This window comes from Anolis carolinensis, chromosome 4, assembly GCF_035594765.1.
Source record: "Anolis carolinensis isolate JA03-04 chromosome 4, rAnoCar3.1.pri, whole genome shotgun sequence".
Classification (NCBI taxonomy): domain Eukaryota; kingdom Metazoa; phylum Chordata; class Lepidosauria; order Squamata; family Dactyloidae; genus Anolis; species Anolis carolinensis.
In genome coordinates this window covers 148,439,901-148,467,510 of record NC_085844.1, presented here as the reverse complement: position 1 = coordinate 148,467,510, position 27,610 = coordinate 148,439,901, and the positions used below count along the sequence as shown (strand labels likewise).

General features: G+C 39.3%; 1 long non-coding RNA gene across 1 annotated transcript in view; it reads right to left on the bottom strand.

Moving 5' to 3' along the window:
- Positions 1-6,310: 6,310 nt before the first annotated feature.
- LOC103278649 (uncharacterized) overlaps positions 6,311-27,610 on the bottom strand; it is a 145,527-nt gene continuing 124,227 nt past the window's right edge. Inside the window, exons 6-7 of the long non-coding RNA XR_010005315.1 lie at positions 6,786-6,896; positions 6,311-6,660 (exon numbers count right to left, since the gene is read on the bottom strand). This is a non-coding gene — a long non-coding RNA (uncharacterized LOC103278649). The remainder of the gene's footprint in view (positions 6,661-6,785; positions 6,897-27,610) is intronic.

The following is a 27,610-nucleotide window of genomic DNA, read 5'->3' as shown; positions in this document are numbered from 1 at the left end:
CACCCATCATTATTCCATGCAGATGGACTCCCCTTTTCAACACTGTGCTAAGTCCTAATTAATTACATATAATACCCACACACCATTCAGAGTAAGCTGTATTTTATCTCAGTAATATATGGAAAGCACATCATTCAAAAATGATGTGGCAAGTTCATAGGATCAAAAACAACGTATATCTCTATCATCTATCTATCTAATACCTTGAAAGAAGGGCTAGGATTGGCTATGTAATTTTTTAAGTTAAAAAAAACACAGTATTTTCATCCCAGTAAAATTCATTTGGAAATAATGATAAATTGTCCCTTTTTAAAGAGGATAACACATGTGAGATATATTTGAATATCTGTTTTCTCAGGAAGGAAGGAATGAAGGAGACAGATTGACCAGAATTAATTGCCTTCTTTTTTATGGATTATAGAGAAAAGTCAAACATCATGTTTCAACCTCTGCATGATCAGTGTCATTAATACTCATATATATTATTGATGTTCTGTTCACAAATTAACTGCCACTGAGCAGGGATAATTGCTTGGGACTTTGATAGATTCAAGAAGGGGTGGAGACCAGAAAGTACATTTGGATCTTCTTATGCTTCTCTAGATGATATGTAACTATTGTAGATCAGCATGGATTTATGACACCCAATTGTTTAGCAGAACAATTGTACTTCTGAAATAGAGGAAGGAGACTGGGATAGCTAGAAATTTTTATGGAATCCATTTTAGTCTGATTTTAGGCTAGAGGGTGATGCTAAAACAGCCTTAGTTGTTTAGACTGATGACTTACTCCAGATGAAAGATCAGAAGAGTGCTATCCTGTTGATTCTTCTGGATCTTTCAGCAGCTTTTGATATAGTTGATTGTGGTATCTTACTGGATGGCTTCCACCCGAAAGGAACATGAGGTACTGTGTTAACAGTGGTTCTGCTCCTTTCTGCAGAGTCAGTTCCAGAGAGTCATCCTATTTAATATCTATGTGAAACCACTGGGTGAGATAATTAGGAATTTTGGAGTTGGGTATGGTGCTAGAGGGGGCCCCTGGTGGCACAGTGTGTTAAAGCGCTGAGCTGCTGAACTTGCGGACCAAAAGGTCCCAGGTTCAAATCCCAGGAGCGCAATGAACGCCTGCTGTTATTCCCAGCTCCTGCCAACCTAGCAGTTCAAAAACATGCAAATGTGAGTAGACCAATAGGTACTGCTCCGGCGGGAAGGTAACAGTGCTCCATGCAGTCATGCCGCCCACATGACCTTGGAGGTGTCTATGGACAACGCCGGCTCTTCGGCTTAGAAATGGAGATGACCACCAACCCCCAGAGTTAGACATGACTGGACTTAACGTCAGGGGAAACCTTTACCTTTACCTTATGGTGCTAGATCTTGGAAGCTAAGTAGGATCAGTCATAGTTAGTACTTGGATAGGAGACCACCAACAAATACCAGGGAGCTCATGATACCTACGGAAATCACTGCATCTTCAGGACAAAGCCCCACAGTGGACATCACACAATGTTGTGTGACTTCCAGCAGAAGCCCCACCTCCCAACCAGAGTGAAGGCATCACCAGGCACCTTCCCCCCAACACAGGAGGCTTCCTGTGTTGTGGGTCTCCAGGAGGGCAATGATTTCCCCATGTGGTGAGGAAAGTGTCATCAAGAAGGAGTTGCATGCAGGGTGATGGATTCACCCTACTGCATCTATTTTTTCTTGTGGAGGCCAGGCAAAGTGGAACACTTCACCTGGCCTTTCTGATGAGGCCCTAGGCCCTGTAGACTACATTTCAGTGTATTTCTTGCCTAAGAAAACACTGTATGATCCATCAAGTTGCTGTAAGTCACACACAAAAAATCAGCAAGCTCTGTTTCTCCCTATCATCAAAATTAGTAGGGTCTTTGCAGTTGTTGGGCCAGTGCCTGGGTGCAGTCATGAAGTGGATGAGGGAAATTAAATTAAAGCTGAATGCCAAAAATATGAAAGCTGTGTGGATTGGTGCTTCTCAACTCCATTTACTGGCTAAAGAGACTGTCCTGGACGATATTGCACTCCATTTGAAGGCTTCTTAGGTATATAGATTGGGAACATTCTTGGATCCATCTTTGTCACTGGAAGCCCAAGTGGACTTGGTGGCTTAGATTTTGTGGGGGCAGCTTTGAATGGTCCATCAGACATAGCCTTTTCTAGACAGAGGTAACCTAGTCACAGTAGGTTAGGAATTTACTATATTGCATATGGGCAGCCTTTGAAAATGACTGGAAGCCACAGCTGGTTCAATAACACAGACCAAGCAACAGCAATATTTGAAGATGTTCCACTAGGAAGCTCAAAACATTGTGTAGGACATGGAAGCCTTCTCAACTATTGCACCCCGTTTATGAAATATTATTCTCATGCAGACAGGACTGGAGCCAACACTGGTTTCATTGTGTTGACAGGTGAAGCATGGCTGTATACAAAAGCCTTTAGAAACCAACTGATATTTTTCAAAATGTTTATGTGCATTGTTTTAAAGCATGTTTAAATTATGTTTATTACTTTTTATCTATTTAAATTGTTCTTGCTGTTTTAAATACAGTAGAGTCTCACTTATCCAAACCTTGCTTATCCAAGCCATTTTTGTAATCAATGTTTTCAATATATCGTGATATTTTGGTGCTAAATTTGTAAATACAGTAGTTACAACATAACATCACTGTGTATTGAACTGCTTTTTCTGTCAAATTTGTTGTAAAACATGATATTTTGGTGCTTAATTTGTAAAATCATAACCTAACCTAACATAACCTAACATCATAACCTTGATGTTTAATAGGCTTTTCCTTAATCCCTCCTTATTATCCAAGATATTTGCTTATCCAAGCTTCTGCCGGCCTGTTTAGCTTGGATAAGTGAGACTCTACTGTAGTTTGAATTAGGTTACCTCTTCTCCACCTTGAGATTTCATGATATAATGGATGAACAAATTATTTAATAAAATATGTAATAAATACAGTACAACCCCTATATCCATGGGGTTCACATTCTAAGACATTCCCTACCCCCACATACCTAAAACTGTGCAAAATAGCAGATCCTATATTTTGATGACACTTTGGCAAGAAGCATACCATGGAATCACACTGAAAGACCTAGAGAAGCCCACAAACACTTTCAGGGAGAAAGTACTTTCTTCCAGCTAAATCTAAGCTCCAAAAATTATATTTACAGCAGTCAGAATTATTTACTGTGACAAACAGAATCTAAGTGTGTGTGTGTATGTCTCTGTGTGGGTGTGCATTATTGACTGGCAGTCCTTGTTCTTAACCTGATTAGTAATTAAACCTGGAAAATTTAATTAGTTTTCAAGTTTTCCCCTAATTAATTACTAATTGGCATAGTCTCTGCTCTTCTTTACACTGCTTGTGATATCCTCAGGCAGAACTACATCTTGATGTCCTTGAGCATGGCTGTGCCAATGATTGGTAACCAAGCAGAGTTCTCCCCACAGCTATCCAAAGGGAAAATGGAAGACTTAATCATACTGTGCCCCACTCTAAGATGTTGGATTCACTGAGCCCTTTTTCCTTACCCAGATTCCCTCCAGAATACTCACCTCCTTCAACGTTTACATACCCAGCATTTGTCTCTAGTTCTATCATTGGGCACCATTTCATTACTCACACCTTGAGAGTCTTTAGTACAAAAGAGTTGTAATCAACTGTCTGTGAGCTGTTTCATACTAACTGCTTGTTCGCAGTGGTTCTCAACCTTGGGTCCCCAGATGTTTTTGGCCTTCAACTCCCTGAAATCCGAACAGTTGGTAAACTGCCTAGGATTTCTGGGAGTTATACGCCAAAAACATCTGAGGACCCCAGGTTGAGAAGCACTGTGCAAGAGAAATAGGGTTTTTCATAGTTTTGTGCTACAGAGATTCTTATGTTTTCTTTCACACTTATTTGTTATTTATTTTGTTTACAGTATTTATATTCCCCCTTCTCACCCCGAAGGGGATGCAAGGTAGATTACAAGGCACATATATATGGCAAACATTCAATGCCATTTTTAGACGTACAACATATAGACAGACACAGAGGCGATTTAACATTTTTCCAGGTTCTGGTCCACTGTGACACTGAGTCCTTTGATGGTAGTACTTCCTCATTCCTTTCTGCATGCTGCTGGCAGTTTTTATGGTGTCACAAATGTAAGTTAAATTAGCCTCCCTGCATAAGCAGTACCTAGAATTTTCTACTCAACAGATGCAACTATTTTCCAAGCTGCTTAGGTGGGCAGTGAGCTAGGCTATTAATGGCCAGGAGCTCAATCCGACCCAGGCTTCAATCCCATGATCTCTTGGTCTGTAGTGATTTATTCTAACTTTCTACTAACTAGCTTTGCCACAGCCCAGACACTTAAGACTTTATCCGCAATGCTGCTATCTCATGCCATTTGTGAAATCAAGGACAGTGACAATTCACCTGCATAGTGACCCTCATTATCACACTACTGCAAGCATCACAGACAACAGTGATCTCACTGTGTGAGGTCTCACACAGTGAGAACCATAATTCCAACCTCCTGCTATGCTACTTTTTCTTGGGTTTTTAAAAAGCCTTCGAAGATACTTCACAATGAAAGTAAAAAAATAATTAAAAATAAATAAGTCTTTCCTTTAACATCAAGGGGATAGTAGAAAAGGAAAACAATCCTGACCCTGGTGTCACTGACATGCTACTGCAGAAGTGTCTGGGATCATTATACCAGGTATGTTAGAGCACTGTGTCACAATAAGAGTCTGTTGATAGGTTCTGCCTCGCAACAGAAGGAAATAGCTTTGTTACGGGAAGATGGCAGAGAAGCAATGACATCATATGACTGTCTTGCTTCTATGCCAATTTGCCATCTCTGTGCAAGAATGTCCTTAAGTTTCACCCCATGGTTACAACAAACATTTATATGTTGTCCCACAGTATGAGCTGTTTCAGGTGCTTGTTGATATGTCTGTATTACCTTCCCTCTGTATATCCTCATGTATTTGGTTATGGCTCTGGAAGATGTCCTTGCTTTCCCTGGCCCCATATATCCCACACTTTTTAATGGCATTATCATTATTGTGCATTCGTGCTCCTAGATCTCTAAGGGTGATAGCAATACTCTTTTGCATAAAGATTTAATTTCACTTTTGCTCTTATGATGATACAGAGATTGCCACAAACTGGTGAGGTTTGAAAAAGCTTTCTCTTAAATCTTGGTCAAAATTGTAGTTTGGTCAGTGGTTATTTTAGAGACACTGATTCATCAACTAAGACTACCTTATGGAAACAATCAGACATGTTGGAGGCTACAGTCTCCTTTCATCCCATTTGTTTGCTGTCTCCCTATGCTTTTCAGCCTAAATGCATAAAGTTCTGGAAGAATTTATTTTAGAAAGAAAAAGTTTTGCTCTTGGCAATTGCAAGGATCAACATGATGAACTTTTGTCTGCTTGCCTTCTTTGTTGAAGTGAAAATACATTCACCATCTAATTGAATACCTTGGGTATTGCATTTATCTCAGTGATGCAATGTTTTCTTCTTTCCTTTGTTCTGTTTATGTTTTGTATATTTTCAAAAGAAACCGTTGCTTCAAAATAAAATAAACAGATTTTTTTTTACTAATACTTAGTATGATCCTAAAATAACTTACCAAACTTTCTAACACAGCCTGGACCATGCAGCTAGCCAGACAAAGAAAAATGGAATTTATTTTATATACCAAAAGTATCCCTCTGAGGTCCGGGCTGAAAGTCACTGATCAATCAGTTGCCTTGGAGAGTTTCAATATACATCCTTCTGGTAATTGCTAGGAGTCTGACTCAGCCTACAATGTGACAAGAAATGCAAATAGGGGGCTCCAATCACCTGTTTGTATGCTTGCTCAGATACATTTTCAGTGAGGAAAACTGAATTTGTTAGGCTTACAACTAAAGACAAACATGGTGCAAACATCGGTGGGTGAGTAACTGACTAAAACGAGTTGTTGTTAACTGTAGGTCAAGTCAACATTGACTTATGATAACTTATAGAAAGCGAGACCTCCAAGTTGCTCTATCTTCACCAGCCCTGCTCAGGTCTTGCAGACTGAAGGGTGTGGCTTCCTTCATTCAGTCTATCCATCTGGAATGTGGCCTTCCCTTTTTTCCACTCCCTTCTCCTTTGCCAATCTATTGTTTTTGCTAATGAGTCATATCTTCTCATGATATGTCCAAACTATTAAGGTCTTGGTTTAGCTTCCAGCAGTGAGAAGAGTTCAGGCTTGATTGGTTTTTGGAAAGCAATAATCCACTATTACAATACTGAAGTAATCACAAACATATATTTGTTTCAACAACTTGTAAAAGGTACGACAAAAATAGTATACAATGAAACATAAGTTTGTTATATTGACAATACTGATTACTGTTTCTTTCTTGTAGAAGGGAATTTTCAACAAGGGTTACTTTAAACAGATTTCCTCTTTAAAGTTCACAATGGTAATTTCTTTCTCTTTCTTTCTTATAAAGGAAATTTCAACAAAAGTCTCTATAAACAAATATTCCTCTATGTTTCCTTGTAGAGAACTTCCACAACCGGTTTCAACCTTGACCAAGTCTTCTTCAGGTGGAAAGTTTCTAATATTCACACATTCAAGTTATAATAAAGTAGACCTAAAAGGAATGAACAGTAGTGATTGAAAAGTAGTTTCTTAATAGCAGTTTCTTGATATCAAACAGACTCCCACAGCTTCAATATACGAATCATAAATTACAAGTATAAAGACAAAATTACTCACACGAAGTTTTCCTGAGTTCTCCTGAGGAGCAGAGTAGGGACATGCCCATTGCATTCACCATCATGATCTTGGTGGTCCTGCCTTCCCCCATCGCCATAGTGGGATAATTAACTGCAATGAAAAAGCTGGGTGAATGTGTATAAGTTTTCTCAGTGTTTGGTCATTTTAAACATGATAGGAAAGAAGAATGAAGACATTCATGGAAAATTAAAGTGAATTAGAGAGGATCTATAAGATAATTCCTACTTTACAATTCTCCTCACAGGACAGTTGGGCCAATAACACTTACGGTACTAGTTTTTGCTTGAATCTGTTTACATCAATAGCCATGACCAATGAACATGTCAGAAAACTCCACAGAGTTTTGTGACACCCACAGTCAATGTATAATAGGTCGATCACAAGGCAGCTACATTATCCTTACTCAATGAGAAAGAAATGAGGTGCTTCCATGGGTAGAGAGTAGTTAAGTTCAAGGTTGTGTTGATGTTACAGTTTTCAATGGTACTTGATAGTGTATTTCAATAACTGTTGCTTCCTCTTAACTGTGGTTGTGATTTTTGAGTATTTAGGTGAAGATGCAGAGGTCACAAAGTGCATGCTTTTAGCACAAAAAGTGGCTGTAATAAGAAGTTATCCACATCATTTCCAATGCTTTTCTGCTCTCAAGTCAGGAATTAACTACTAGTGATTATTATGTATAGGTGTCAAAAGGACCATTTGCAAAATGATGGGTCACAGCACTTTCCTGATTTTTTTTAAGGAAACCGAGTTTAAAATAAAAACACAGGAAAAATTCATTCTACTTGAGAAAATAAAAGAAGCAATAACATGTATTCAGAAAATACAATTGCTAACTTTTTTGCAGTCTGAAAATCATTCTATAAAATATAAAGGTAAAACATTTTGGTGACTATTTTTGACACTTTTAGGTTACAATAGTAAGTAGTGTTTTGATTACAAATATATAGCGCAAAAAAACAGTTTTGCATGAGAAGTAAGTAGTCTCAGCTTTGCATGAGAAGTAAGTAATCCAGTCTAGTACTTATCAAGTGAAGTATTAGAAATCAGGCTTCTTAACGCACAAGTTCCCTTGGCTTGGTATGGTAGCTGTAGCTGATGCTACAAGAAGTACATTATGTACAGATTGCACATTAAGCACATTGTACACAAAGGGAAATAGATCCAAGAAGTGTGGGATGTAGTGGATTGAGTGTTGGACTATAATTCTGGAAATCAGGGTTTGACCCCCTGCATGGCCATAGAAACCCATGTTGTGAACTTGGGTGAGTCACACACAGATCGAGAAAACAGCATGATACGTTCACCTTAGGGTTGTCATAAGTTGAAATAACTTGAAAGTAAGTAAAGGTAAAGGTTTTCCCCTGACGTTAAGTCCAGTGGTGATCGACTCTGGGGGTTAGTGCTCATCTCCATTTCTAAGCCGAAGAACCAGCGTTGTCCGTAGACACCTCCAAGGTCATGTGGCCGGCATGATTTCATGGAGCGCCGTTACCTTCCCGCTGGAGCGGTACCTATTGATCTACTCACATTTGCATGCTTTTGAACTGCTAGGTTGGCAGGAGCTGGGGCTAACAGCGGGCGTTCATTCCACTCCCAGAATTTGAACCTGGGACCTTTTGGTCCGCAAGTTCAGCAGCTCAGCGCTTTAACGCACTGTGCCACCAGGTGCCCCGAAAGTACCCAATAACAAACAACAAGAAAATGTACCTTTGACACAACATCAGAAAATGTTTTTCTTGTCTTGAGAAGAAAGCTTACTAGAGTCCATGAAATATAAACTCACTCTGGGTAGCTCTTTGCAGACTCTAGATAAGTCTTGGCTTTCATGACTTCATCTTGGATCACATTCACATTAAAGCCTTCTGCTCATCCATGCATACATAAAGCAAACTATTTGAGATTATGGAATTGATAGTAAGAAGAGAGTGAGAGAACAGACACAAAAGGTGGCAGTGCTTATCACTCAACTGAAATGGAGCTAACCGGCAATAGGAGATGTGCACTTCAGCCATGACCAAGTACTTTACAGTAGATAATTTAGCACACTTATTCTTTCTAATCTCATCTCAACATTTTCAGCAATGGAAACTAGGAAAGCATATTTTGGGCAGGACGTATCAAATTTATTAGTGTTGAGTGTACTGATACTTGAGTGTATCAATGCAATTGCAGGAAAAGCAATTTGCAAAACCCAAAGCATTCAAATTCTGAAAGCAAAATATGAAAAGAAAGTACTGGAAGAGTGAGGTTGAAAAAATTCAGCAATTTCCTAGAATGAAAATCTGGGCTACGATCCAGAATATTGCTTAACAGCAGAAAAACTACGTCTGCATGGATTTTCATCTTTCATGCCACTTTAGTACTATATCTTGTAGTCACATAGTCAAAGTCAGTGCAACAATTCTTTGTCATTTAATGTCTTGTTCCTCCCTCACATGGTTGAGACAAGCTGAACTTCAGGAATCAAAACTCTAAATTTTGCGTCTTGTCTTAACTTGCAGTGGGATGTCAAAAGGGTCATGACACTTGGAAGGGATTAACTTTGCCTTGGTACTGACTACCTGAAGAAGCTACCAAACTTTGATAGAAGAGTTTGCTGTTTTCAAATAAACATTGCTATTAAATTGAATACATATACAGTAATATAATTACATGTTTATGGAGCAATGTTCAACACAAGCTATAATGGGAAATAGTGATAACCATACAACATGACCTGACACTGGAGAAAAGGTATGCCAGAAATGGCAACATGCACTAGTTTTGGGAATTTACCCCAGGCAACTCTGTATCTTATATATACACCTCACCAGTCAAAATTTATATGTATAACTACTAACTTGAATATTTAATGTGTACCTTTATTTCCACAGAAATAACACAGGACTGAAGGAATATTCTGCGCATAGGGAGAATATCATTTAGTTCATATATCTATACACATAATAAAAGTGAAAATCTGTATGTATGTATGTGACCCAGGTGTCCACTCACACAGACAGCCTCCAGTCTCCACAAACAGGCTATAGTTCCCAATGCTGAGGAGCCAGCAAATCATTTCCTCCCAGAACATTGCAGGTTACAGTGAGCACATCCGAACGTTCTTTTCACTCTCCATTTGCATGACCATGCCCACTGCCTCTCCCTTAACCCTTTCCTAGCCTTTCCTATGGCACACAGCAAACAGAGGAATTTATCAGCAACTGGACATATTAGAGAGGTTTGGGAGGAATTCAACATGATTTATAGGAGTTGTAGGGATTGGGATGTATATAGTACACCTGCAATCTAGGAGCACTCTGAACCCCACCAACGATGGACCTGGAACTAACTTGCCACACAGACCCAACATAGCCAAATTTGCATACTGACAGGGTTTGGGGGTGATTGATCTTGACATCCAGGAGTTATAGTTCACCTGTTTTCAGAGAACACTGAGCCCATCTGATGATGGATCTGGACCAAATTTGACTCACAAATTCAACATGGCCAACTGGGAATATTGATGGAGTTTTGGGAGGGTTGACCAAAGATTTTGGGGAATTGTAGTTCACCCACATCTTTATGCATTTTCTAATGGGAGCATTCATAAAAGACCAAAGCAAAGACCGAGTTTTTTCTAAGAAATAATGTAACATATGACCAAACTGATATTTCCTAACATCCAAAAACAAACAAAGCCCTTTTCAAATAACTCGGGCAATGTCAGGTACCCAAGCTAGTATAGATATAAACTTAACCTTTTAAATTATACTGTAATCATTTTTTTAATTTGTAAGCTGCCTTGAAACTGTATAAATACAGTTAATAATAACTTTCCAAATCTGGATCAATATATACCCAAAAAAAGCACAGACATCCTTTGATATATGTATTTCTCATGGTTTTGTAAAGCATTTCTCAGAACAAAAATTCTGCACCAAAATATTTGTATATTGAAGGAAAGTGTGTACAGAAAAATGTATTGTTCAGACAAAACAAATTGATAAAAAACATTGTAATGTAGAAAACTGCTTCACATTTCTGCAGATTAGGCAAGCAGATATTAGGGGTCTGTGAATTCTCCTGTCAATTGTTGGTATTGAAATAAGACAGAATGAACTAAAGGCTGGAAGAATGAGAAACTGAGAAACCAACATTGAGAGATTTGCCCATCTCTGCAGCAGAGAGCCTTCATTAGTGGGTGTTTTTCTAATCTCTTCATGGTAAGGTGATCTCTCACAAACAGAAAGAAAAGAGCTGTTAATTAGAAAGAAAATAAGTCATGACTCCTGAAAGAGACAGTAAGAGAATAAAGGGAGAATGTGTGTACTTGTGTGTGAGAGAGAAAAGAAAGCATTGCATAGTCACCATGCTGCTGATTTTGCTCCCAATCCTCCCTGTGGCAGGATTGTCACAAGTTGCATGGCCAAGGCACATCAACTATATATCACTTCTTGATTAATCCCATGCTCTCCATGACTTTTTTCTGGGTTGAAGAGGTTGTACTGAGCTGCAACACTGATTGCCACAAGTTTAGTTTCATAACAACTGCACAGACATCCTTAAAATCTCTCTCTCTCTCTCCCCCCCCCCCCCCGTTGTATGGGGAATATTGTATAATTTTATTTTTTCAAACAAAAAGTCTTTAGGAGTCTTTGCTTAGGAGAAGGAAAGACAAAGTGGCCTTTCAACATCAAGGCTGAAAGCTAGGCAAAATTATTTCAGCTCATTCTTTTTTCTAAAGGTAAAAGGTAAAGGTTTCCCCCTGACATTAAGTCTAGTCATGTCTGACTCTGGGGGTTGGTGCTCATCTCCATTTCTAAACTGAAGAGTCGGCATTGTCCATAGACCCCTCCAAGGTCATGTGGCCGGCATGACTGCATGGAGCGCCGTTACCTTCCTGCCGGAGCAGTACCTATTGATCTACTCACATTGGCATGTTTTCGAACTGCTAGGTTGGCAGAAGCTGGGGCTAACAGCAGGAGCTCACCTCGCTCCCTGGATTCAAACTGCTGACCTTTCCATCAGCAATTTCAGCAGCTCAGCAGTTTAGCCTGCTGCACCCCAAAACTCCACAACAGCATGGCAAATGTGGTTCTTTTGGTCCCTATAATCCTGAGGAGAAAATCTGTGTTGTGGCTCAGCCTTTGCCTTTGTGTGATTCTGATGTGCCTTTGCATGACTCTGATGAAGATTCTGGGTTATATGTGCAAAAGTTGTTGTGACGGTCACACAGTGTTTTACTGTTTTGAGTATGATATCGGTTTTTAAGTGTGTTTTACGATTGTTGGTTTTTACTATATTTTGTATTATATGTGGCAGTAATCTTGCCATTATGTAAGACCGCTCTAGGTCCCCTTGGGGGAGAAAAGCGGTATATAAAATAAATTAAATAAATAAATAATGATGGGATTCAGGATAAATTCGAGGATGACTCTGATGCTGGGAATTATAGGAGTTTTCCAGCTGTGAGAAATGAAGAGCAGGGTGTTGTTCCCATGGGAATATATCATGATGTTGTTTCTAACAAGGAATTTCAGGTGCAGGGAGTAGAAAGGGAGGATAGCGCTTTGCCGCCTGATAATGAGCTCAGAGGCCTTGACTCTGGGGATCTCGATTGGGCTACGAGACTGGAATTTAGAGGGTTGAGGAGAAGCCTTCGCATAGCCAATAAACGAGAGTTCAAAGGGCAAAGGAACGCCTTTATGACATGCTTTTAAAACAGTCTGTTTGCAGAGAGCTCTCTGTCAATGCAACTCCATCACTTGATCTAGAAGCAAGTCTGCTTTCCTGTGCCAAGTTTGCTTTCCTGTAACATCTTGTGGATATATTCTGCTTGTTGGGACTTTTGGCTTCCATGAAAAGGACCTTGTTTTATGCTCTATGTTTCTATGGACTTATTGCTTACAGCCTTGGTTTTGTACCTTTCTTTTGGAACTGAACTCTTTCCCTTTTATGAACTATCTTTCACCTATCTATATCTATATCTATATCTATAATAAAAGTGAATGTTTGTATGCGAGTATGTATCAGCATTTTGATTGGCCTGGCGGAATATGTATCAGCGTTTTGATTGGCCTGGCGGAATATGTATCAGCGTTTTGATTGGCCTGGCAGAATATGTGCTCGCGTTTTGATTGGCCGGTCGGAATATTGGCCAGCTTTCTGATTGGCCTCCACTTTCACAGGCCACTGGGACTGCTGAGGCAAAATCTACTACCAACTGGCTTCGTTCGGCCTACTTATCTCCTCAGAACGACGCTAGCTTTGGGACAGTTAACAGCCTCGGCCTACACTTTGGTAATCCAAAACACCACTGGGACTATCAGGAAGGCCGGAGCTGGATCAAACTTGACACACATCACCCCTACAACCCACGAACCCACTGACAACGGATCTGGACCACATAGACCCAACATGCCCAACTGTCATAATGATAATAAAAAACTTTGGTTCTAAGAATTACAGTTCACTCACACATTCACAGCATTCTGCATCCAACTAATGATGGAAATTAATTATGTTTTAATGCTTCCTTTTCAACAATGGTTGCGGGTATGTTTATGAAAACTTCTACCCCCTTACCTCACCTCCTTCAGCGCTTCTACTGACATGTCTGGGCTGGGCCTTTGCAGGCTGCTAGGCCCTGCTAGGCCGCAAAGGAGGGGGCCATCTTGCCTCTTCAAAATTGCTCCAAAGAAGACAGGTTTTTCCTGGCTCATTGGGACACAGTACTATTCACAGCAGACTAAAGAGAAAATAATGACTATCTTTTTATTCTTTCCTTTTAAGGATCGTTTACCCCCCCCCCCAGTTTTTACTGAGACAAAAAACTACCACAGAGCAGGCTTTGGCCTACTCACTCTAACAGGCTTGACATATACAGTCCCCATGGCCTACTATACACCCGGGCCACTGTTTGGAGTGGGATGGACCATGGATGATGGACTTGCATATGGGAGTTGTAGTTCACCTGCCCCCACTGAACCCTGCTATTTCTTATTTATACTACTATTGCTTGACATTACTTTTATGTTTTATTTATATGGTGGATGTTAGCACGTGGCTTAATGACCTTGCAAGCCACTTTGGGTCCATTGCAGAAAGGCGGGGGGAGAAATATCAGAATTAAATAAATACATAAATAAATAAATGTCTCAATGGTATGTATGGTTGGAATGACCTTCTGTCGGGAGGGCTTGAATGGTCTCTTCCTTTGTGGCAGATGGGGCTGGACTGGATGACCTTCAGAGACCCCTTTCAAATCTAGGACTCTATCTATCTCCCAATCGTATTTGTGACTGGATGGCCATCTGTCAGGAGGGCTTGGATGGTGTCTTCCTCTATGGCAGAAGGGGGTTCAACTAGATGGGCACCCCTTCTAACTCTAGGATTGTATGGAAGCCTTTAAACCAGGCACGGGCCAACTTGGGCCCTCCAGGTGTTTTGGACTCCAACTCCCACAATTCCAGAGAGCCTACCCCATGATGCGTTTTATGTCCTGGTGCCGTTTGCAGGATGATGGACCATGGGTGATGGGATATGTAGTACTTTCAATCGCTACGATTCCCACAGACCACTGCAATGCCCACCAGTGATGGAACTGGACCAAACTTGGCACACAGATGGGACATGCAGTACCTTCACTCGCTTCTTGAGACCACAGCAACTGCTACATATGACAGAACTGAACCAAATCTGGTATATATATCCCAAATGACACACTTTATATGTTGCAGCAGTTTGGGGGAGGATGGACCAAGGACGATGGGATTTGCAGTACCTTCATCCAATTCACCTCCCACAGGCCGCTGTGATTCCCATGAATGACAAAACTGTACCAAACTTGATACAAAGGTGCAATGTGGCCCCCTTTACGTCCTGATCTGGTTTGATGCAGGATGGACCTTGGATGATGGGATTTGCAGTACCCTTATCCGATTCACCTCCCACGGACCACTGTGATACCCATGAAAGACGAAACTGTACCTTACTTGGCAACAGGTGCAATGTCACACAATTTATGTCCTGGTGTGGTTTGCAGGAGAATGCACCAAGGATGATGGGATTTCCAGTACCTTCATCCAATTCAACTCCCACAGACCACTGTGATGCCCATGAATGATGAAACTGTACCAAACTTGACATATAGGTGCAATGTGGCCCACTTTACATCCTCCTATCATTTGAGGGAGCAACAGACCATGGATGATGGGATTGACAGTACCTTCACTCACTTCCCCTGACCACTGCGACCCTCACCAATGTCTGATCAAAACCAAACTTGACACATCGAGTCCCCATGACCTGCATTACATCCTGAAGCTGTTTGGAGGGGGATCGACCATGGACTTGCATATGGGAGTTGTAGTTCACCCGTACCAACTAAAGCCAACTGACACTGGATCGAGACTAAACTTGGAACAAAGGCAAACAATTCAGTTCTCAAATAACCCGGGCACCGCCGGGTCCCCAAGCTAGTATATAATAAAAGTGAATGTTTGAATGGGCCCATTCATAATATCCAAAACAACTCAATGCCCGCTACTAATCACCCGGGCACCGCCTGGTCCCCAAGCTAGTTCTAAATAAACTACAAAAGACTACTTCCTGTGTGTGGCTTGGTGTCTTTAGCAAGGTGAAGCTAACCTGAGGTGCGACAATCTGGAAAACTGGGGAGAGTTCAGAAGGGATATTTAACCTGAACATTTGAAATTACAATCCTTTAAGATATTAATAAGATTTACAAAGATCTTTTTTTATATATTTCCTTCCATTTTGTCCCATAGTTGAGATCTAGCAATTGATTATTTTTGTTTGCAATCCAGATCCCTAAGTATTTCATTTTTTTCACTATTTCCAAGCCCGACAACTCTTTCAGCTCCCTTTGACTTCTTATAGACATATTTTTTGTGTTTTCTTTTTGTTTAATTGGAAACCTGCCGAATTCCCAAATTCCTCTATTTTTTTTAGCCAATCTTTTATCTTTTCTTTTGGGTTTTCAATTATGCAAATTACGTCGTCGGCAAATGCCCTGATCTTTAATTCTTGTTTGTCAAATTTGATGCCCCTTAAATTTTCGTCCCTTTGAATTGATTTTAACATAATCTCTAATGCAAAAATAAAAATTAACGGAGACAAGGGGCATCCTTGTCTCGTTCCTTTGGTTATTTCAAATTCCTTTGTTAATTGATTGTTCACTCTAACTTTTGCACTTTGCTGATTGTATATTGCATTAATTCCATTTTGAAATTGGATTCCTATGTCTAGTTCCTTTAATAATAATTTAAAGAAGTCCCAGTTAAGGTTGTCAAAGGCTTTTTCCGCGTCCACCGCTAAAAAGCCCACTTCTTTTTGATGATTTGCTTCGAAGTATTCTATGGAGTCTAATATTAATCTAACGTTATTTTTGGTACTGCGATTGGGAAGAAATCCCGTTTGGTCGTCCGAAATCCATTCTTTTAAAAATTTGGTAAATCTGTTGGCCAAAACTTCAGTGAAGATTTTATAATCAGTATTTAGTAATGAAATGGGGCGGTAGTTTGTCACATTACTTGGATCTGTTCCTACTTTATGTATTAAAATAATTTCCGCTTTTTTCCAAGTCTCTGGGATGACTTTTTTGGTTAAAGCTTTGTTCATTATTTTTTTCAAATAATGGGTTATTTCATCTTGTTGTATTTTATAGAAACCCGCCGTAAATCCATCAGGGCCTGGAGATTTATTAGCGTCTAAGGATTTGATGGCCGTTCTTATTTCGTTTTCTGAAATTTCGTTGTTTAAGTTTAATCTTTGTTCCTCTGTGATTTTTTGTAATTTTTGTTTACTTAAATATTCACCAATTAGATCTAGACTTATTTTATCCTTTTTATATAAATTACTATAAAAACTTTCAAATATCGTGTTTATCTCATAGTCTGTGTATATCTCTTTCCCATTTACTTTTATTTTTGTGATTTGTTGCTTATTTTTCTAAAAAAAAAAAGATCTAGAGAATTGGACGAACTTAAATATATCACTTATGGGGAGAATTGCGGTTATTAAAATGAACGTCCTGCCAAAATTGTTATATTTGTTTAGGAATATTCCAATTATCAGAGGGGCTAGGATATTTAAAGGTTGGAATAAAGAGCTATCAAAATTTATTTGGAAAAATAAAAAACCTCGAATAAAATACAGTACGATGATCACTCCACAGATGAGAGGAGGTTTTGGTCTACCTGACCTACAACTTTATCACAATGTGTGTGCATTGGAATGGGTAATTGATTGGGTTAAATTGGAAAATAAAAAAAATATTGACAATTGAAGGATTCAATCTGCGATGGGGATGGCATGGATATCTATGCTACGATAAAGTGAAAATTGATAAGAATTTTGGAAACCACTTCGTGAGATCATCTCTGATCAAAATATGGGCAAAATATAAAAGATATTTATATGTGAAAACTCCACTTTGGCTCTCCTCTCTAGAAGCAAACCAACGTAGATTACTTGGTTGGAATAATTGGCCGACATATAAAGAAATCATTTAAAAAACAAACCCAATGTCGGGAAATGCAAGCATTAAAGAATTAGAGGAAATCCAAAAAAGCTACAAGAATATATCCTGGTTTCAGTATCATCAAATAAAAGAAAGTTACAATAGAGATAAAGGAATCGGTTTCAATTTGGATAATAATTTTTGGGATAATTTACTCCAGAAAAACAAGAAATTAATAACGATTCTATATAATAAACTAATAGAATGGCATACAGAATCAGAAATAATCAAGGATTCAATGATAAAGTGGTCAAGAAATATAGGCAGATCTATAACTATGGCTGAATGGGAAAATATTTGGAATAAAAAAATAAAATACTGTTACTCAACTGATTTGAAAGAAAACTGGCTAAAAACCATCCATAGATGGTATTTAACCCCCCAAAAATTGGGATTAATGTATGAAAATAGAGACAATAAATGTTGGCGCTGCAAAGAACAAATAGGGTCATATTTCCATATATGGTGGAATTGTAAAAATATTAAAAGCTACTGGAAATCAATCCATTTAGAATGTAAGAAAATTTTAAAAATCGATTTGGAATATAAACCTGAATATTACCTGTTAGGGTTACTTGAAATGCAAAACCAAGATAAATTAGACTCTTCTAAGGAAAAAGAAAATAAGATAAAGATTTTTACATATGCAGTAACAGCTGCAAGATTAGTCATAGCTAAAAACTGGAAAAATCCCGAGAGCCCCACAGTAACAATGTGGTTGGAAAAATTATTAGACATAAAAAATATGGACAAATTAACTTATTTGATAAAAAGAAATACAGGAAAAGCAATGAAACAAACGGACTGGTCGGACTTGGAAGATTACCTGCAGGAAGAACTGAAAGGAAAATGAAATATAAGAATACGAAAGGAAGAAAGAAGAGTGGAAGTCCATCTCCCCCAACTCCCCTCCCATTTTAGATAGGGATCCAACCCGGGAGCTGATTTTCGACTCCCTTCCCCTTTCCCTAGGGTTTCCCTGTTTCTCTACCTTTCCAGAACCATACCCCTGTCCCACTCGAAACATCCCTTCACATCCCCAAACCCACGATAGGGCTATTCCCTTATTCCCCACCTCTCCCATGCCCATCTATCCTGATTTTTCCTACCCCATCCTTCCCTTTAGATAGATAAATGCAATAATGGAAGAAATTTCAATAAAGATTATATTTTTTAAAAAAAAGATTTACAAAGAAAACTTGTATAAAAGTCTTCAGCAACATTATTTCTTCACACAGTTTATGCTGCAGCACAGTTAATGCCGAGGCACATATTAATTGTCATACAAGAAAGCCTCTAAGTGGTGTTGAAACCTATTGACAAAATCCAATGTGTTTTAAGTTGGAAGCTTTTTTTTGTCTCCCTAGGGGACATTACTCCTAATTTAAAGCACAAGGAAGCATAGAAAACTTCATAAATGTGTCACTGCCTTGACTAGACTGAAGAGCACAGCTGCCAGTGCACAGTTTCTTGAATTCATAAACTACAAGCTGCATTATATAAACCTGTTTATTATAAGTGGCGGCCTCATTGGTGAGTTCATCTTCTAAACTATGATGTGAAAAATCCAGCTAATAAGTTGATAAAAAGATTAAGGTGGGGTAATAAAGGGCTTAATCAAGAAAGACAAATGTAACTCATTAAAAACTGGCATTCAGCAGATAATTTATGTGGCAATTCAAAAAACAATCTAAGCCTGTTTCTGATTGTGGATGTTAGTAGATATTTATTTTGGAGAAAATAACAGACTGGACCTCTACATCATGGAGTGACAAGTGTTTGACAGTTACCTGAAATGGAAACATTTTCAAGCAAAAGTTTCACAGTTTATGCCAAGCTGATACAAGAGGCATTACACAGACATACATTTAGGGCTGGTTTTGCACTGACAACAGCCATCATCACCTGATCTGTCATGGCTCAAAAACAACACCTGTTGTATAGACTTTTCCAGAGTATAGGAATGGGGGAAGGTGCAACTTTTGAGATGTTTCTTTGGTCCCCTGAAGCCTCTTTTCAGGTGAACCATAATTCAAGTTTTTGTCTGATTTTGTCAGCAAAAAATGCCTCTAGATGAGCAAACTACCATAAAAAGTGGCTGTTGTGTTCCCTGCACCCTTTACAATCTCCCCCATCTACAAAGAATAAAATAAAATAAAATAAAATCTCTCATGAGAGAGATTAAGAGTATTTGTTTTCTATACTATAAAATATGATGGGAAATTCCTCTCCAGTCTGCATCACTAATCCTTACAGATTGTGAAAAAGAAAGAAGCCAATGTTATATCTATACATTAAATTGCTATATAGCTTTATTATCGTATAACAACCAGATAAGCCCCCCTCAGAATTGATCTGACGACCTTCTGAATCCCAAAATCCCAACTCCTGCCGTCTGAGAGCAACCGATGACCTGTTAAGCATTCTGTTCAAATGGGGAAGCTTTAAATTATTTTCCTTGTCATGTCACCAAAGTCAAACGTGTCACCTGAAACATATTTTGCGGCTGTCACAACGCTGTGCCACTACAACACCATGTCAAAGAGAATAAAGCCAGCTGCATGGAAGAGGCTGCTATGAAAGCGCTCACATGAAAACTCATAGGGCATATGGATAAAAAGATAAACACTGCAATATGTGTCTCGGGAAGTGACAGGAGAGGTGTATAGTGCCGTGACTTGGCAGGCCGTTTCAACAAAGGTTACAAAAGAGTCAATGCCTTATGAAAGATAAAAGAACAGATGAGTGTCACATTTCAATCCTAAATTGTTTCACATTCTCTCTCTTCCTTGAGTACTTGTGTACTTCAGCTTGTCTGAGAAAGACAATCAGGTATTGTGTAAGCTAATTAGAAACCACAATTAGCATGTGCTAAATGGTCCAAACTTTCTGTGCCGTGTAAACATTGTGCTATTCCCTTTTGGTTTCTAATTCATCTCACGTGGTAGTGTTTGTAGCAGTGGTGGGAATCATGTGACCTTACAGATGTGGTTGGACTGCAGCACACAACATTCCTCAACCCTTGGCTAGGCTGGCTGGAACTGCAACTAGTCAACATCTGCAGGACTAGATAATTCCCATCCCTGGGTCAGAGGGATGACCTAGGACTGGAAAATCCACTTTCCTGCTAAGCCATATAATGTTCTGCAAAGCTTTAGTTCAGTCATTTTTTCTATCCTTCTAACAGTCCTGGGGAGAGAGGGTGGTCTATAAATAAAGTTTTTTATTTATTTATTGGTCCCTATCTGCCTCATAGACTTGTTATGGAGATGCAAGTACGGAAATAGAACTATAGATGACACCCCATTTCCTAGACTTAGGTCAGGACAATAATGGATAATGATTTTAAAACATTTAGGACTTCTAGTAAAACAATAATTTGAAGAATAAAGGAATTCATTCTCTTCTCCTATGAAGAGAGTTGACCTTTGCTTCATAATTGAATGCTCTTCTTCAGACTCATGATAAGGCTGTTTCTTACTTCCATGGTACTCAAGGGCAGTCAGAATAAGGAAAGGTATAGCCAAACTGTGGCAGGGTAGTTGTAGCTGCCCCCGAGCCTCCCAAGCTGCTGTTATGCATTGGGGTAAGATTCCATGTCGAAGGAGGTACTGAATATCTCCACTCAGGGTATGAGAAAATAGAGATAGTATGTCACAATAGAATGCCAACCCAAATGTCCAACATTATGTTAAATAAGAAAGGAAACAATATTTCACTTACATATATATTCAGTGAATTTGTATCCCAGCTTTCCTCCAAGGAGATCAACATGCCCCACCCCCACCCCCCATTTATATCGTCACAACAGTCCATGAGATATGTTAGGCTAAGAAACAGTTACTGGCTCAAGATCACTCAGTGAGTTTCTGGGAACATTTGACTTAGAGCTTCCTCACCTTAAACCAGTGGTTCTCAACCTGTGAATTCGCAGGTATTTTGGCCTACAACTCCCAGAAATCCCAGCCAGTTTCCCAGCTGTTAGGATTTTTAGGAGTTGAAGCCCAAAACATCTGGGAACCCACAGGTTGAGAGCCACTGCCTTACACAATTCCCATGACTTAAGAATTTTATAAATGATTTTTAACAACCTGCATTCAGTTTAAACACGAAGAGCAACTAAGGGCTCCTATAAATGAGTTAGTAATTCCAGTAAACATTGGGCTGTTCTGTTTTATGTATTTCGTACATTGTAATGGTATTATTTGCTCTGTTTTCTAGCTAAATTTTAATCTAGCTTCCCTCTGTCCTGCCTGTACGTGGTCTTCACAGCACAGCTAAATTGCCAGTGCTGTAGCAAAGCACTGCTGTAGAAGAAGGAGTCAGTGGTTGCTTGAGAGTGTTTCCTTCGAAGGAGTCCTATGCGTATTGCCATCGACATATACTGAATGGTCACCGTTTATTGCGTAATGGGTTCCACCTGTGCCCTGCCATCAAGGACTGAGGCATAATAATGATTTAAAAATGTATTTTATATAGCCTAACTGAAATATTACCCCCAAATGTGAAGGAGCAATAAATGTTAAATAGTCATTCTAGTAGTGGTAATATCAAACAGCCACTGACCCAATGCATCAGAGGCCATCTCAGCCTGTGTTATTACATCGCATCACAGACGCGCAGATGGGCATCCTATTTTCTTCATAAAGCCTCCTTCCTTGCCAGATATCACCATGTCCTCTGGAATAGTGACGAATGATATGAGACCCTGTGGCAATTCTCAGACAGAGATCTATCATTTTATTAATTCTTGCTGCCCTCAATTTTCCACCTTTGCAATTGTCCATTGATTTAAATTGTCTGGTTGTCTTGGAGAGATCGGCAAGGATTATTTGTAAAGAAAGAGAACCCTGCTGGTTAGCTAAATTTGTATAAGCTTCCCCAAGCAATGCTTCTTCAGAGCTAGAGGATATACGAAAAGAGATGCTTAAACAGCACAAACTGTTCCTGATGTTTCAGAGTCCCACCCACAGTACTTAAAACTCTGATTACCAGCCTGTAGGTAATTATTTTTTTAAGGGGAGGGGGTGATAATAGGAGCTGCCCATTGACATTTTACATTTCAGCCTCACTGTGTTAACCTTTCAAGATAATTTTCTCAGTGGGTGTTAGATGTTCCAGGGGAACATTTTAACAGTGAAGTATCTGCTAGGATTTCTGATAAAAAACAATTTGTGGCAAAAAGTTTCTAGGGAATCATAATAAAGCTGAGACAAATTAGCAGGGGGATGTTAGACAAGAAGCAAACACATCTCAACCTGTGGAAGTGTTGGACAACATATTTGCAGGGATGTGTCTTAACTGTGGCTATAAAGAATTCAACATGCCCTTTTTTCAATATTTATAAGACTATATTGCTACTGTCTGCCATTAAACGATATTTTCAAGGTAATGTTCTGCTCTGAAATCCAGTTGCAAAAGAAAGTAGGGACACAACGGCTTTTTAAATTTTTAAAATATAACTTGTGTGGGGTATCAATACTGAGAACATAAAGTATTCCCCATCACCAACACAAAATTGAAATAATAATTCACTACCCCAAGATGTGCTTATAATCATAATTTTAGATAGCTTTAAAAAAAGATTAGATCAATGCAGGGTAAGGCTAATAGCCAAAACTACTATCCAAAATGATGGCCATCACCAAATTTTGGAGAAATGATTTTCATAATTTAATTATGTGCTATGTGGGAAGGACGAACCCCTGGTGGCTCAGCAGATTAAACTGCTGAGCTGCTGAACTTACTGACCAAAAGGTCTGCAGTTCAAATCCAGGGAGCGGGGTGAGCTCCCGCTGTTAGCCCCAGTTTCTGCTCACCTAGCAGTTTGAAAACATGCAAATGTGAGTAGATTAATAGGTACCGCTCTAGCAGGAAGGTAACGGCGCTCCATGAAGTCATGCCGGCCACATAACTTTGGAGGCATCTACAGACAATGCTGGCTCTTCCACTTAGAAAAGGAGATGAGCACCAACCCCCAGAGTTGGACACAAGTAGACTTAATGTCAAGGGGAAACCTTTACATTTACTTTACATGGTTTGAGGAAATGAGAGGGATGGTGTCATTTCTTTCATTCATCTTCTAGGTTTGAAACTTCATCTTTTTGGCCACTGCGTGAGCAGCATACTGGGTATTCATTTGGTATGACTCAGCAACTGATTTTTCTTATTTGCTTGTAAAGCTCCTATTACTGCATGGTTGTATGGGCAGTGGGGTTAGGTTCCTCCCATTTTGAAAGTTTTCCACTTGAGACAAACATAATGTAATTCTATATGTGTCAATGCAGAATACATAAGCAACAGTTATTTGTATGGGACATACTCTCAAGAAACTGTGTCTAGATGGCAACTTAAAGTGAACACAATACACTTAAATCTAATAGATCTCACCGAGACATCACATTTATTATATTTAAGTCCATTGCTTTAAACTATTTGATGCTTGGTTTATTTTACATTTTTAAAATAATGTTTAAAATGGGAAAGGTGAATGATTTCAATTCCACGCAAAATTCTGTTTCTGTTTGCAGTCATTGAATAATTCAGAGAGCCCAACTAGCTTACCATCACCCTGCCAACTTATTCATGTAGCAGAACGACTCTGTTAGCATCATTAACCGGCAAAGCACTGGACCCAAATGGCAGCAGCCATATGGTCCGATATGCATGGCATATTCATTTTCATGATCAGAGTCCACTCCATTAATTTGAGATAGACTGCCTGCCTTTCCCCATTCAGTACACAGACATTTCTTACTCTGGTGTAGATGCCCTCATTTGAGTTCAGGCCACAGGGGAGATGTTACAAAATCTTTAGAAACTGCAGCAGCATGGAAATGAGCCAAGGGCCAGCAAGTGTTCGATGTTAAGCAATCCATTCTGTCTCAGTATGTTGCCCCCAATGATCTGATCTATTTTGTCACATTTTTCAGACTCCCCAATGATCTGATCTATTTTGTGTTAAAAATTAACCCTTTCACTTTACTGGTGAACAGACCAAACGCCTTGCCAGAATTATAAGAGCTCAGAAAAGTTACTTTTTTGATTAACATTCCCACAATCACCCTGCAACAAATCCAGAATCACTTCCAGCCACAGGCTAAAGTGCTGGTCAAGGCAGGTCACATACTGTACCCTCCAGCACCTTGCCATCACTCTGTTACCTAACTTAGGAACTGAACTTTTTCTTTTGATAGTCCTGGTCCTGAATGAGATTTAAAGGGGTTCTGCATCAGTAGCTGGTGTCTCCCAATAGCTCTAAGCTCCAATCTATATTGGTTACAGTTACCTCTGGGAGTGAGCATATTACACCTATATGAAATCACTCCAATGCTTGCCAATTAGTTTCCAGGCAAAGTATAAAGTGTTGTTGTTGTTTTTACTTTTAAAGCCCATGGTTTGTGTCCAGATTACCTGCAGGATCATCTTTTCCCATACAATCTGTCTCACACACTTAGGTCCTCAGGGGGAAAGGGGCTACTCCAACCAGCCAGAACCCCAACTGGTGACCGTCATCCAGAGGACCTTTTCATCAGCTGTCCCAAAACTGTGGAATCACCTGCTAGAAGAGCTTCAACAGCTAAACCAGCTGTCAGAATGTAAGACACAACTTAACACCTATCTCTTCCAACAGACCTATCCAGTCAATTTTAACTTGTGAATTTTAACCTTTATTTTATCAGTGAATAGGTAAAACATCAAACATCTGGGTGTTCCTTGGGCAACATCCTTACAGACAGCCATTTCTCTCATACCAGAAGCAACTTGCAGTTTCTCAGGTCGCTCCTGACATGAAAAAAAAATCAGTGAAATTTAATCTGAATTATACTTGTGTACTTTTGTTATATATTTTATTAGTGTTTTGTTTCATTTCACAGTTTTAACCATGTTGTATCCCACTTCACAACACAAAGGTGGGTAATAAATAAATTAGTAGTAGTAGTATATGGTATCGCCTCCTCCCATATGATCCACTTCAAACACTCAGGTACTCTAGGAGATGTTTAGTTCAACCAGCCAAAACTCAACTGCCAACTGTCACCCAACCTTTTCATCGGCTGCCCCTAGACTGTAGAATGATCTGCCAGAAGAGATATAGCTTTAATTGTGTTTATATTTCCACAGTTCATTTAGCTGTCAAATCTCTTCTGGCAGACCTACTCAGCCAATTTTAAACTATGAATTTTGAAATTAAATTTTATTAATAATGATATTTTAATCTTTTTCCTATGTGTTTCATTAATTGTTTTCTGTTGTATCTATATATTTCAACTATGTTTTGTACTCTGCCTCAAGCCGTCAGTGCTGACACTTGGTGCTCAGGTGTTGGCGGTGGCTGGGAGGGCCTTCACACAATTAAAACCTGTACACCATCTGTGACTGTACCTCAAAAAGCCTGACTTGGCCATGATGGTCCAGACCTTAGTTTCATCTAGAATGGACTACTGCAATGAACTCTATGTGGGGCTGCCTTTGAAGACAGCTTGGAAACTGCAGTTAGTGCAAAGGTCAGCAACCAGATTACTAACTGGAGGTGGTTATAGGGAGCACACCATACCCCTACTAAAGCAGCTCCACTGGCTGCCGATGAGTTTCCAGACCCAATTCAAAGTGCGGGTTATTACCTATAAAGCCCTATACACTTTGAGTCCTGTCTTCGAGATCACATCTCCTTCTATGAGCACAGGCTTTAAGATCTACTGAAGAGGGCCTCCTCTCATTCCCATCTCCATTTCTAATGTGTTTAGTAGGGATGAGCGAGGGGGTCTTCTTGGTGGTGGTCCCCCAGTTTTGGAATACCCTCCTGAGGGAGATCAGGCTAGCCCTATCCTCCAAACCTTCCGCACACAATTAAAGACCTAGCTTTTCCAACAAACCTTTGACAATGTTAGACTCTCTAATAATACATATGATTCTTTAGTAGCACTTCACAATTCTGAGATTGAATTCTGCTGTTTTACCTACAGCAATTGCTGCATTGTATTGTTTTTACCAGGGAGTACTGTGAATTTATGATGTTGTATTGACTGTTTATTGTCTATGTTCTGTTTTGCACTTGTGTTTTGCATGTCACACTTTGAGTGTTCTGTGAGCTGCCCCAAGTCGTTCTGGGAGATAGTGGCGGAATATAAATAATAGATGGTGATGATGATGATGATGATGATTACTATTATTATTATTATTAGAAGGAGGTAACAAATAAAATATTCTTATTTTTATTATATTTTCCCAGGCATTAAGACTATTTTAGACTTGACACAACTCGTTTTTAGCACCAAAAAAAACCCCTGTTTATTGGTTGCTGTAGAGTCAACCAATAAACCAAGGTTTGGAACTTTGTTCCAATTTGGCAAAGGTTTCAGGGGCCCCATTCCAGGCTTGAGTACTACTAAGGTAGTGGTGGCTGGTGGCACCTATCAGTAGGTTATCTCAGGAGTTCAAAGAGCTATCCAAGGTGCTGAACCTATTTCAGTGGTGCAGTTCAGAACAATGGATAGCTCATTTGAACTTCATACTAAATACCAGTACAGATTTGCTGCCCTATTGACAAGGAAACCACTAGCTATCGTTGGGCTAAAGGCATGGGATAAGATAAAGGCAGTGGAGTTTGAAGCAAAGCAAATTGGATAGTACAGACAGATACCATTTTCAGCCACTTGCATAAAACTTGTGACATGCCCTGTTCCTGCTATAAAGGGTCAACATAAGTAAATGCATAGAAAGTGGAAGAAATTTAGATTAGCTCTCTTAGCAAAGTCACTAGGCTTATTTATTCTTGACTATGGCTCAATCAGAACTGAAATAACTTAAATGAAATGAAACAGAATTTCTTGCACCTTCCCTGAAAATTAATTATTAGCGTGCCATATAAAAGCAGAGGTGGGAAGCTTGTAAAATGCCAAGACCAGGGAAAAAAAATTTCATGGGGTTGCAGAGCTGTGTCTCCTTATATAATTATTCTAAAACGCAATTATTATAACACAATAGCATATTAGTTTCACAAACATGCTAAACTACTGATGCTGGGCATAATTGTTGTGGCATTCTTATCCCAGCAACCCAGAAAATACTCTATAAATATGAATAATAATATACTAGAGACAGATGATTATGAAGGTGCATTAAAACTGGCAAAGTACACTGTTCTCCTCAACTGGCATGCTTATTTTTTCTGTCTTTTTTAAAAGCACTGTCTCTGCCTAAGCCTCCTCTCTGTAAAAAGAGGAAAATGGCAGATTTTGTTTGTGGGGTTTTTTATACCAGTGCCATGTTTATG